Source organism: Ranitomeya imitator, chromosome 1 (genome assembly GCF_032444005.1).
Source record: "Ranitomeya imitator isolate aRanImi1 chromosome 1, aRanImi1.pri, whole genome shotgun sequence".
Taxonomy (NCBI): Eukaryota; Metazoa; Chordata; class Amphibia; order Anura; family Dendrobatidae; genus Ranitomeya; species Ranitomeya imitator.
The window spans coordinates 726,126,915-726,139,044 of NC_091282.1; the positions used below are offsets into that span (position 1 = coordinate 726,126,915).

Here is a 12,130-nt window from a genome sequence, read left to right on the forward strand (position 1 = left end):
GGGTCCGTCACTGCTAGGGCAGATGGAGCTAGCAGATGCTCCATCTGCGCTAGCGCGGTGCCAAAGTCGGCACTTGCGTTAGTGCAGTCCGTTTAACGGATGTGTTGAATGGACTGCACAACGCAAGTGTGAACCTAGCCTTAGGCTACTTTCACACTTCCGTCGGCCCGACGTACCGACAGACGTTGTGAAAATAACTGCACGACGTGGGTAGCGGATGCAGTTTTTCAATGCATCCGCTGCCCATTCTGCAGTCCGGGGAGGAGGGAGCGGAGTTTCGGCCGCACATGCGCGGTCGAAAATGGCGGACGCGACGCACAAAAAAATTATATGGAATGTTTTTTTGTGCCGACAGTCCGCCAAAACACGACGCATCCGTCGCACGACAGATGCGACGTGTGGCCGTAATGCAAATCTATGAAGAAAAAACGCATCCTGCGGGCAACTTTGCAGGATGCGTTTTTTCACCAAAACGACGCATTGCGATGGATGTCACAAGACGCAAGTGTGAAAGAAGCCTTAGACCTCAGTCCAGAGCCTCTCACCTAGCCAAATCAGTTCTCATGCTTTGCACTAATGAGGGGCAATACCCTGAAACACTGTGTCTGCAAATGGAGATTCTGGTTTGGATTGATAGCAAGTTTTAGGTTTTCTACTTCCAATACATGGTAAACTGGGCTAAAAGGGGCTTCTAAATTACTGCTGCTCAGCTTCCGTGCAGCCAATCGGTGGGCTTTTAAAGGCCAAGGGTGACACATAGTCCCAGTATTTGTCTCTGGCCAGTCGTTTTACACTATGTTCACATCGTGTTGCAGCCTATGGTTAGCGGCTCCATTGGGTCTTATGTTTCAAACCCCAGAAAAACGGGCCTGGGCCTCTGCCAGGTGTCATCTCTGGCCATATATTTGATGAGGCTCCAAGAATTAAAGAAAACGTATTTGGTGTCGCTGCATCTGTTATCGATTGATCAAAATAAAATATTTATAAACCCCTTATGAGAAATGCTGTAAAATTAAACGTATGAACCATCAGAATTTCCACTTTATGATGGCCGAACCGCTGTAAAAAATGCGATTTAAGCTATGTGCACACGTCCGGAATTTCCGCGGCAATTCCGCAACTGTGCCGCGGGTAAAACGCATGCGGAATTGGCATGCGTTTTCCCGCCAAACACTAGTGTTTTACAAGCGTAATTAGCTTGCAGAATGCTAGTGTTTTCCAAGCAATCTGTAGCATCGCTTGGAAAACTGATTGACAGGTTGGTCACACTTGTCAAGCATAGTGTTTGACAAGTGTGACCAACTTTTTACTATTGATGCTGCCTGTGCATCATCAATAGTAAAAAGATCTAATGTTAAAAATAATTAAAAAAATAAAAAATTGGGCTATTCTCACCTTCCGGCGTCCCCTGCAGCCTTCCCGCTCCTCCCAACTCCCATTCCCCGTAATGCCTCCTGGCAATGACCCCAGATGACGTAGCATCACACGAGACCGCTACATCATCAGAAGTCATTATCTCAAAGCATCCCTGGGAACGGGAGCATCGCGAGGACTGGGAAGGCTGCCGGGACCACCGGAAGGTGAGAATATCACAATTTTTTAATCCTTTTTTTTTTTACAGGTATATGGTTCCCAGGGCCTGGAGGGGAGTCTCCTCTCCTCCACCCTGGGTACCAACCACACTTAATCTGTTTACTTCCTGCATGGTGGGCATAGCCACATGCGGGAAGTAAGTGGATCAATGCATTCCTATGTGTGCGGAATCCCCGCGATTCCACACAAAGAATGAACATTCTGCGTTTTTTTTAATGCGATTCCGCCGCAGAAAAAAACGCAACATGTGCACAAAAATTGCGGATTACATTCTAATAATAGGATGCTTAATGTATGCGTTTTTTCACGGTTCTATCGCATCTTTACAGCGAAAAATCCTGAACGTGTGCACACAGCCTAAAAAGTTGTGCCAATAAAAACCTCAGCTCTGCACACAAAAAAAATCTAAATATATAGTTATGGCTATGGAAATTGTCCGGAGCAGGAAGGGCTAGGCACTTGCAGGGTAGCACGAGTGACATTACGGAGTTGTTGCTCCAGCAGCCGCCTGCCGTCAGCGCTCCTGTGCGGGATACATGGAGGGAGATTCCTGCACTGTCTGCGACCTGAGGAGGAAACTCCCGACAGGAAGAGCCGGGCAGCGACTTGTTACATGTCTGCGCACAACAGCGCCTGTCACTCACACTGCGGTCTGACGGGAGCCGCGCTGCTATTGGCCGCGGCAAGTGAGCGCTGAGCGCTCATTGGTTAGAAGTAGCAGTGTGGGCGTGGTGTATGACGGACTGGAGAAGAGTCTGGTAGAAGTTGCCTCCCGGTTTCCGGCGCCCATATCAGTCTGTGGGGAGAACAGGACGCGGAACTGGAACCGGTGTGGGCAGGATTCTGCAGGTATGTGCGCAGGTACTCACTCCAGTGTACATAGGGTGCCAGCTGTGTAGTACCACAAGGCGCAGCATGTTACATGAAGTGCTGTTTGTGTGCTTCCACATCGGACAAGTAGGGGGCAGAGGTGTGGGCTCCAGGCATAGCTGCTGCCCCCAGTGGCGGTGGTATATGTCAGGCACAGGTTGGGGGTCTCTAGTTTAGTCAGCTGTCTGGTTTGCCACAATTTGGGGTCAGGTTGCATTTTTTGGGGCCCTCACCATGATGTGCACTGTCCTCTCTGACCTGTTGTTCTGGGTGAATGTTTCTTTCCTAAAACTAAACCCTATTTCTTCTGGACCCTCCTTCTCTTTCCCCAAGCCAGAGTGGCCCCTCCGGCAGTGCGTGTCAGTGACAAGCGGGGGGATTCCAGTGGAAAGTGGTTTCTTTTTTTCTTAAAGGTGTTGTTTTCCACCTGTAGCAGAAAATCCTCTTAAATTTATGTATTTAGGACTAAAAACAATGTTAGTAATTGGGATGCATTAAGAATGTTGCACCATTTGCCTCCTGTAGCCTCTGTTGTCCATTGTTGACCACAGGATGAGTTTACTGAGAATCTGTCAGTGAGCTCACTGTGACATTCTGGAGTTTGTTACTCTAAGGCCGGGATCACACATGCGAGAAATACGTCTGAGTCTGGCATGGTAATACCCGGCCCTGCCGATGTCACTCCGGAGCGGAGCGTGTGGCCGCATAGCAATACATGGAGCCGCACGCTCCGCTCCCATGTGCCAGGCATTAACATGCGAGACTCATCTGAGTTTCTCGCATGTGTGATCCCGGCCTAATACTGTTGGTTTCTTTTTTTTGTTGTCAGCTGATTTTATGACCACATCAAAGTAGAACGTGTCTGGAAATAACGAGCCTATAAAAGCAAAAAACGGTGCAAAAGTTTTAATGAAACCCGAATGTATGTATGTATGTATCTATCTATCTATCTATCTAAGTCACATTCACACTCCCACATTTAGTGCTTTGCACCAGAATGTATTCGCTAAAACTAGGACTGAAACTTAAAGCAAAGGGGAAGTTCATAAACGCCTAATGAGCCCCAGGGGATGTGGGGAAGCAACTTCTTGACCAGAGGGGGGCTGCTGCTTTCACATGTTGTCCAAGTGGAATAAACACTGTAAGTTTTAGTTACTCTGGGGGACCAGTGGTAGTTCATCTCCATTTTGCACAAAGCTTTTTAAAAGTGAGAGAGAAGTGAAAAGGCAGCATGTCGCTCAGTGGATAGCACTGTATGGTGGCTCAGTGGTTAGCACTGCATGGGTGGCTCAGTGGTTAGCACTGTTAGTACTGGGGTCCTCAGTTTAAATCCCACCAAGGACAACATCTGCAAGGAGTTTGTATGTTCTCCCCGTGTTTGTGTGGGTTTCCTCCGGGTTCTCCGGTTTCCTCCCACACTCCAAAGACATACTGATAGGGATTCTAGATTGTGAGCCCCATCGGGGACAGTGATGATAATGTCTGTAAAGTGCTGCAGAATAAGCAAAGCATAATAATGAAAAGTTCCAAACAATTTTAACAGATTACATTTATGTATTTATTTTTTGTTCCCTTTACGTTCTGTGCAGGCGTACCTTATCTGATGCAATGTACTTTCAGTTATTTATCTTTCATCAGTTAAATAGATTTTCCAGTTTCTGAAAACCCGTCCCTCGATTGTTTTTAGAAAATAAACTGCAATCTTGCCTTGCTCACCCTTCCCAGGTCCGGCGTTGAGTCTCTGCTGCTGCTCCCAGTGTCTATAATTGTCTGCGATAGTACAGTCACGTCGAGGGCGCTGCCAATAATCTGCGAGGTCCGTGGCTAATGCAGGCAGAAGCGGTGAACTGGCTGCAGTGCTGCAGACAATAAGGGTATGTGTCCACGTTCAGGATTGCATCAGGATTTGGTCAGGATTTTCCATCAGTTTTTGTAAGCCAAAACCAGGAGTGGGTGATAAATACAGAAGTGGTGCAAATGTTTCTATTATACTTTTCTGCTAATTGTTCTACTCCTGGTTTTGGCTTACAAATACTGATGAAAAATCCTGACCAAATCCTGATGCAATCCTGAACGTGGACACATACCCTTTGACACTGGGTGCAGCAGAGACCTGGGGAAAGTGAAGTCATTTATTTATATTTTTCTTTAAAAAAAAACCAAAAACTTCAGGGACTGGAAAATCCCTCCTTTTTACTTCAGAGCTGCAATTACAGTTCTGCTGGTTGTCATTGAAACTTAGGCTACGTTCACATTTGCGGCTTTGGACGCAGCGGCGTCGCCGCAAAACAACGCATGTGTCATGCTTCCCTATCTTTAACATTGGGGACGCATGTGCGTTCGTTTTCATGCATTTCGGTGCGTTTTGCGACGCATGCGTCCTTTCGACGCACCTGGCAGTGCGTTGCAAACGCAACATTTTGCATTTTTTTCTGCATCCAAAATTTTTAAAAAACGCTTGCGTCGCACTTGCGTTGTATTTGCGTCGTTGAAACTTCAAATCCTCCATTGAAGTGTATTGGCAACGCAGAAGACGCAAGTACTTGCGTTGTTGTGCGTTGTAGGACGCATGCGTTCTGTACTTTAAAAATAGAGAAACTGAAAAGACCCTATATATTAAAAAAGGGTTGAACGCATGCGTCAAAAATGCATGCGTTCTACTTGCGTCTTTCGTGCGTTGCGTCCACGACGCTGCGTCCAAAGCCGCAAATGTGAACGTAGCCTTACAGAGATGTGTTTTAGAGCAGTTTCCCATCTTTAAAAGTGATGGCATACTACTAAGACACGATTTAACATTATTATTGGTAGGGATCTTAAATCCCCACCCCACCGATCCTCAGAATAAAAGGTACATAGCGCTGTTTTAATAAACACCTCTTACAAATCATGTGAATAGTCCATTTCCTTACCACACATGGGTGGTCGCAGCTTTCCCGGCAGTACCAGCTGATTGTTGGCAGGTCAAAGCTGGCTCTGTGGTTGGCTGTAACTCCAGATCAGAATTGTAATTTAATTTCTATTTTTTACACTTGCAATATAAACCTGGGTTCTTCTTTACTGTGGCTCAGTGGTTAGCACTGTATGGTGGCTCAGTGGTTAGCACTGTATGGTGGCTCAGTGGATAGCACTGCAGCCTTTCAGCGATGGGGTCAAATCCTACCAAGGATGCTCTCCCCATGTTTGCGTGAGTTTCCTCCCACACTCCACATACTGGTAGGAAAAGTAGATTGTGAGCACCAATGTGGACAGTGATATTTGTAAATCTGTGGAATGGCGCCATATAAGTAAGTAAAATAACTGAAAATAGTTGTGCACTTCTTACGCTGAGTATTGCCGGGCCATCGTCACCATATAGACATGACGGTAATCGTGTGACCAGGAATCCACCCTGCTCTCCATCAGAATGAATAATCAATGCTGATTTATCACTGACGTCTGTTAATTTTATTCATTTTTTTGCTTGTAACCGAAATCCCCTATAATTAGTTTTAGGCTATGTGCACACATTTCGGATTTGGCTGCGGATCCGCAGCAGTTTTCCATGCGTTGTACAGTATTATGTAAACCTATGAAAAACCAAATCCGCAGTGCACATGCTGCGGAAAATTCAGCGCAGAAACGCTGCGTTTTATTTTTCGCAACATGTCAATTTTTTGTTCGGATTTCGCAGCGTTTTACACCTATTCCTATATTTATCAATCTGCAGGTGTTAAAACGCAGGTGAAATCCACACAAAAACTGCGCTAAATCCGCAGGTAATCCGCAGGTTATTTTACCTGCGGATTCTGCAGAATCCACGCGGAAAAATCCGCAATGGAATCCGCAACGTGTGCACATAGCCTAAGTACTCTACTTTTTTGATAGATGTTGTCAATAAAGTGTAACATGAAGGGTTTATCCAGAATCCAGATTACTCAGTCTCCCCCCATTGTTAGGGGGTTTATCTTTCCCTACCTCCATATCCCACCCCTTCCCCTCCTCCCTTTCCTAATCAATCCTTACCGGTTAAAGTTAAAAACTTAATAAAATATTTTGAAAGCAGAATCCAAATTACTGCAGGTGACACAGGATCAGCTGTTTGTGGGGTTTTGCTGGTTTTCTCAACTTCTTTTAAAGGGGTTTTTCACCTTAAAAAGCTTTTTATATTCCGAACTTAACAAACATCGCCCTCCCTTTTTTCCACATCGATAGTGCTCATCAATGGTGAGCCCAGCGGCTTGTAAAATCTAGCTGAGCTTGATGATTGGCTGCAGCGGTGATATGAGCTGCTGATGAGATATCTCCACTGAAAAGCACTGACACCAGCACAGTGGACCAAGGGAGGGTGTGTACTCGTTCTGTTTGTGTACAGTATATAAAAAGTGTTTGTGGTCGACTTTTTTTTCGTAAAGTGGAAATCCCTTATAATGGGATGTAATTGGTGTGTTGAGTGGGTGACCCCACTGGAGACCACCAGCAGTAATATGCAGCATAGATGACGCCACAGTCTCCCATACCAGCTCTTTCACACTATAGATGTCAAGGATAATAATGACCACAACTTCTAAAGAGTTTGATAGCAGCACGCCAAACTTTCCGGGATAATCAATTAGCCATAATATCAGTAAATGTGGCACGTTACCGCTCGAGGCCACTGATTAGTTGCAGCAGTGACGGCACTTTGTGGCTGGCAGCTTCACGGTATACACAGTTCGTTCTTAGTATGTAACCATGGAGACACATCGTTCTGGATAGACAAAAATTATGTTTATAAGATTTTTATTATTTTTGTGCCTGTATTGGATTAATACAAATGTAGTTACCGAGACCTCCCTTTTTATGGTATGTGCACACACTGCGGATCCGCAGTGTTTTTTGAGGTGCAGAAACGGTGCAGATCCGCAATTGATTTACAGTACAATGTAAATCAATGAGAAAAAAAAAATGCTGTGCACACTTTTGCGGAAAATCCGCTGCGGAAACGCCGCGGTTTAAAAGAAGTAGCATGTCACTTCTTTTTTGTGAATCTGCAGCATTTTTGTACCCATTTCATTATAGAAAACCGCAGGGGTAAAAAACGCAGCAAATCCGCAAGAAAACCGCTGTGGAACCGCACATAAAACGCGACAAATCCACAGGTGCGTTTTCTGCCAGGAAAGGCAGAATCCGCACCAGAAATTCCTAAGCCTAATACGCAACGTGTGCACATAGCCTAAAAAAGACTTTCTGCCTTCTTGTGGTTGTGTATGTATTTCCCCGATTTTTACGCACCGGTATCCTTTAAAAAGCCGGCAATTCAGCGTGGTGTACAGTAAAATCACACTGACAGGTTAGAATTGCCGGCTTTTGCTATCTCCTTCACAAACCCGACATATGAGACATGGTTTACATATAGTAAACCATCTCATATCCCTTTTTTTTTTTTTTTTTGCATATTCCACACTACAAATGGTAGTAGTGTGTATGTGCAAAATTTGGGCGCTCTAGCTATTAAATTTAAGGGTTAAATTGCGGAAAAAAGTGGCGTGGGCTCCCGCGCAATTTTCTCCGCCAGAGTGGTAAAGCCAGTGACTGAGGGCAGATATTAATAGCCTGGAGAGGGTCCATGGTTATTGGCCCCCCCCCCCGGCTAAAAACATCTGCCCCCAGCCACCCCAGAAAAGGCACATCTGTAAGGTGCGCCTATTCTGGCACTTGGCCACTCTCTTCCCACTCCCGTGTAGCAGTGGGATATGGAGTAATGAAGGGTTAATGTCATCTTGCTATTGTAAGGTGACATTAAGCCAGGTTAATAATGGAGAGGCGTCAATTATGACACTTACCGTAACCATTATTAATACAATAGTATGAAGTGGTTAAAAAACACAAACACACATTTCTACAAAGTATTTTAATGAAATACACAGGTTTTTGTAATATTTTATTATACTGGTAATCCACCTGAAGACCCTCGTTCTGTAAAAAAAGGTAAAATAAAAAAACAACAATATCCCATACCTTCCGATAATCAGTCTCGTCCCACGCTGTAAATCCATCTGAAGCGGTTAACTAATTTTACAAGCAGAAGCTCTGCTAATGCAGCTGTGCTCCTGCCTGTAAAACCCCGGGGAATGAATGGAATGTAGGTCAATGACCTGTAGTTACCTTCAGTTGCGGTAATGTGCCCTCTGCTGGATGTCCTCATATGAACTCAAGCCTGGGAACTTTTCAGAATATTTTCCCACGCTAAAATATTTGTAAAATATTACAAAAACCTGTGTATTTCATTGAAATACTTTGTAATAATAGCAAGATGACATTAACCCTTCATTACCCCATATCCCACTGCTACACGGGAGTGGGAAGAGAGTGGCCGAGTGCCAGAATAGGCGCATCTTCCAAATGTGCCTTTTCTGGGGTGGCTGGGGGCAGATGTTTTTAGCCGGGGGGGGGGGGGGGCAATAACCATGGACCCTCTCCAGGCTATTAATATCTGCCCTCAGTCACTGGCTTTACCACTCTGGCGGAAAAAATTGCGCGGGAGCCCACGCCAATTTTTTCCACGATTTAACCCTTAAATTTAATAGCTAGAGCGCCCAAATTTTGCACATACACACTACTAACATTAGTAGTGTGCAATATGCAAAAAAAAGGGGGATATGAGATGGTTTACTGTATGTAAACCATGTCCCGTATCATGTCGGGTATGGGAAGGAGATGGCAAAAGCCGGCAATTGAATTACCGGCTTTTAAGCGATTTAGCGCTGATATAGATATAGATAGATATATATATATATATATATATATATATATATATATATATATTCGAGTATAAGCCGACCCCCCTAATTTTGCCACAAAAAGCTGGGAAAACTTATTGACTCGAGTATAAGCCTAGGGTGGAAATGCAGCATTTACCGGTGAATTTCAAAAATAAAAATAGATCATTATTGCCCCATAGCTGTGCCATATAGTGCTCTGCACCGTTCATATTTCCCCATAGCTCTGCCATATAGTGCTCTGCACCGTTCATGTTTCCCCATAGCTCTGCCATATAGTGCTCTGCACCGTTCATGTTTCCCCATAGCTCTGCCATATAGTGCTCTGCACCGTTCATATTTCCCCATAGCTCTGCCATATAGTGCTCTGCACCGTTCATATTGCCACATATCTGCCCCATATAGTGCTCTGCACCGTTCATATTGCCCCATATCTGCCCCATATAGTGCTCTGCACTGTTCATATTGCCCCATATCTGCCCCATATAGTGCTCTGCACTGTTCATTATTGCCCCATATCTGCCCCATATAGTGCTCTGCACTGTTCATATTGCCCCATATCTGCCCCATATAGTGCTCTGTACCGTTCATATTGCCCTATATAGTGCTCTGCACCGTTCATACTGCCTCATAGATGCTCGGTATAAATCTGTGCCGCCGCTGCTGCAATAAAAAAAAAAAAAGCCATACTCGCCTTTCTTGATTGCAGCTCCCGGCGTCCGGTCCCGGCGTCTCGTCCCGGCGTCTCTGCACTGACTGATCAGGCAGAGGGCGCCGCGCACACTATATGCGTCATCGCGCCCTCTGACCTGAACAGTCAGAGCGCAGATAGATGTCGGGAAGATGGAGCGTTTGGTTAAAATAACAGTCTGGGGTTTACTGAATGCCCGTATTGCTGCCATATTGGATTTCCCCCAACACAAAAAAAAAATCAAGCTTTTATACAACTTCATCAGGTGGAAACATTTTAAAAGTTACAGGTCTGAGAAAATGGCGACACATACCAAATTTGTATTTTTTTATTTTTTTTTTAAAGTTGAGAATTTTTTATTTTTTTGCCATAAAAGGAAAACTTAGTTTCATCCCAACTCAGAAATTTTGTTCCCCCATTTTGCAGAATATTACATGGTAAAATAGAAAGTTATGGGAGGAAAAAAAATCAAATTGGCAAAAAAATGAAATCTATAATGTGTATTTGACGATTCAATATATCGTTTGCAAATCAGAGTCATATGTATGAAGACTTCTGGTGGACCTGGGCTGCTGCGGACTGTGCGGCCTCATGTCTGTACTGGTTTTTATAGGGCCCAGAATCTTTTAATGATCCAAGCCAATATACCTCTCATGTATTCGCAGGGAGATTACTGACTGATCCCTTCACGCTTCCACTATCCTCCGAATACTAATTCTTGCTTGATAGGAAATGTTTAACATGTTTGATCAGCAAATATTAGCATGCAAGGCTAAAAATATTGGTCTTTGCTGTATGAAGCAAAGCTCTCTTCAAATATATCACATAGGAGGGTGTATTCTCACTCTGCAGAGTATACAGCAGATTTCCGATAGTTGCTGGCACCTGTCTTGTGTACAGGGCGCTGGCGGGTGCAGCGGTCGGCTGCGCATGCGCGACTCTCCATTAGTTTGTATAGGACTCTTATTAATTGCATAAACCACAACATTTCTAAAGCCAAATGACCTTTCAAATTCTTTTCTCACTTCACCTCTTTGACCATAAAAAAATAGACCTTCCTCCTTTTTTGCAAACTGAGGCAGCTAATGACAGCCACATCCAAACATGGAACCTATGAAAGTCCTTTCCCAAATAAGCCGTAAAGGTCTGATGTGGGAAAATGTCCAACAAATACTCTGTTACGATGGCGGTCAACGCTGATGACAACTTTAGCCTATTGCAAAAAATCCCAAATCAAGCATGAATGTGTCTGACGCCATTATAAGAACATATTTATTTTTAAAATGCATAAAATTACTTATAGGATAAAAAAAACGCCAAAAAAAAATATACACAGCTAGAAAATAAAAGACCAATGGTGGGTGATGCAAACGTGCTTCAAAGTAAAGATAAGGTAAATACAAAGGTATAAAATGGTTTAAGGCTTTGTGCACATGTTGCTTTTTGCAGATTTATTAAAAAACCTGAACGGTTTCCTGATGCTAGTAAAGTGAATGAGAATTTTGACGTCTTAGGCTGCCGTCACACTAGCAGTATGTGGTCAGTATTTTACATCAGTATTTGTAAGCCAAAAACAGGAGTGGGTGATAAATTCAGAAGTGGTGCATGTGTTTGTATTAAACTTTTCCTCTATTGTTCCACTCCTAGTTTTGGCTTACAAATACTGATGTAAAATACTGACCAAATACTGCTAGTGTGACGGCAGCCATATGCACTCATTGCTTTTTTTTCCCTCGTAGATTTGGTGCAGATTTAAATTTCCGACATGTCAATTCTTCAATTTTTGCTGCAGATTTCACTTAAAGGGACACTGTCACCTGGATTTGGAGGGAACAATCTTCAGCCATGGAGGCGGGGTTTTTGGGTGTTTGATTCACCCTTTCCTTACCCGCTGGCTGCATGCTGGCTGCAATATTGGATTGAAGTTCATGCTGTGTCCTCCGTAGTACATGCCTGAACAAGGTAATCTTGCCTTGCGCAGGCGTGTACTATGGAGGACAGAGAATGAACTTCAATCCAATATTGCAGCCAGCATGCAGCCAGCGGTAAGGAAAGGGTGAATCAAACACCCAAAAACCCCGCCTCCATGGCTGAAGATTGTTCCCTCCAAATCCAGGTGACAGTGTCCCTTTAATGATATTTATAAAGAGGAGAAAAAAGGAGCATACAGTATAAATAATTTTGAACAAGTGTCTTTATTAATACAAAAAAATGCTAAAAATAGTAAGACAATTACATG

General features: G+C 44.0%; 1 protein-coding gene across 2 annotated transcripts in view; it reads left to right on the forward strand.

Moving 5' to 3' along the window:
* Window positions 1-2,314: 2,314 nt before the first annotated feature.
* The window catches only part of SNAP23 (synaptosome associated protein 23), a 64,555-nt gene continuing 54,739 nt past the window's right edge, over window positions 2,315-12,130 (forward strand). Inside the window, exon 1 of one of the 2 annotated variants that reach the window (XM_069732540.1) lies at window positions 2,315-2,442. The gene's annotated coding sequence lies outside the window, so the exon portion shown is untranslated. The remainder of the gene's footprint in view (window positions 2,443-12,130) is intronic. The other variant, XM_069732541.1, reaches the window with a different exon arrangement.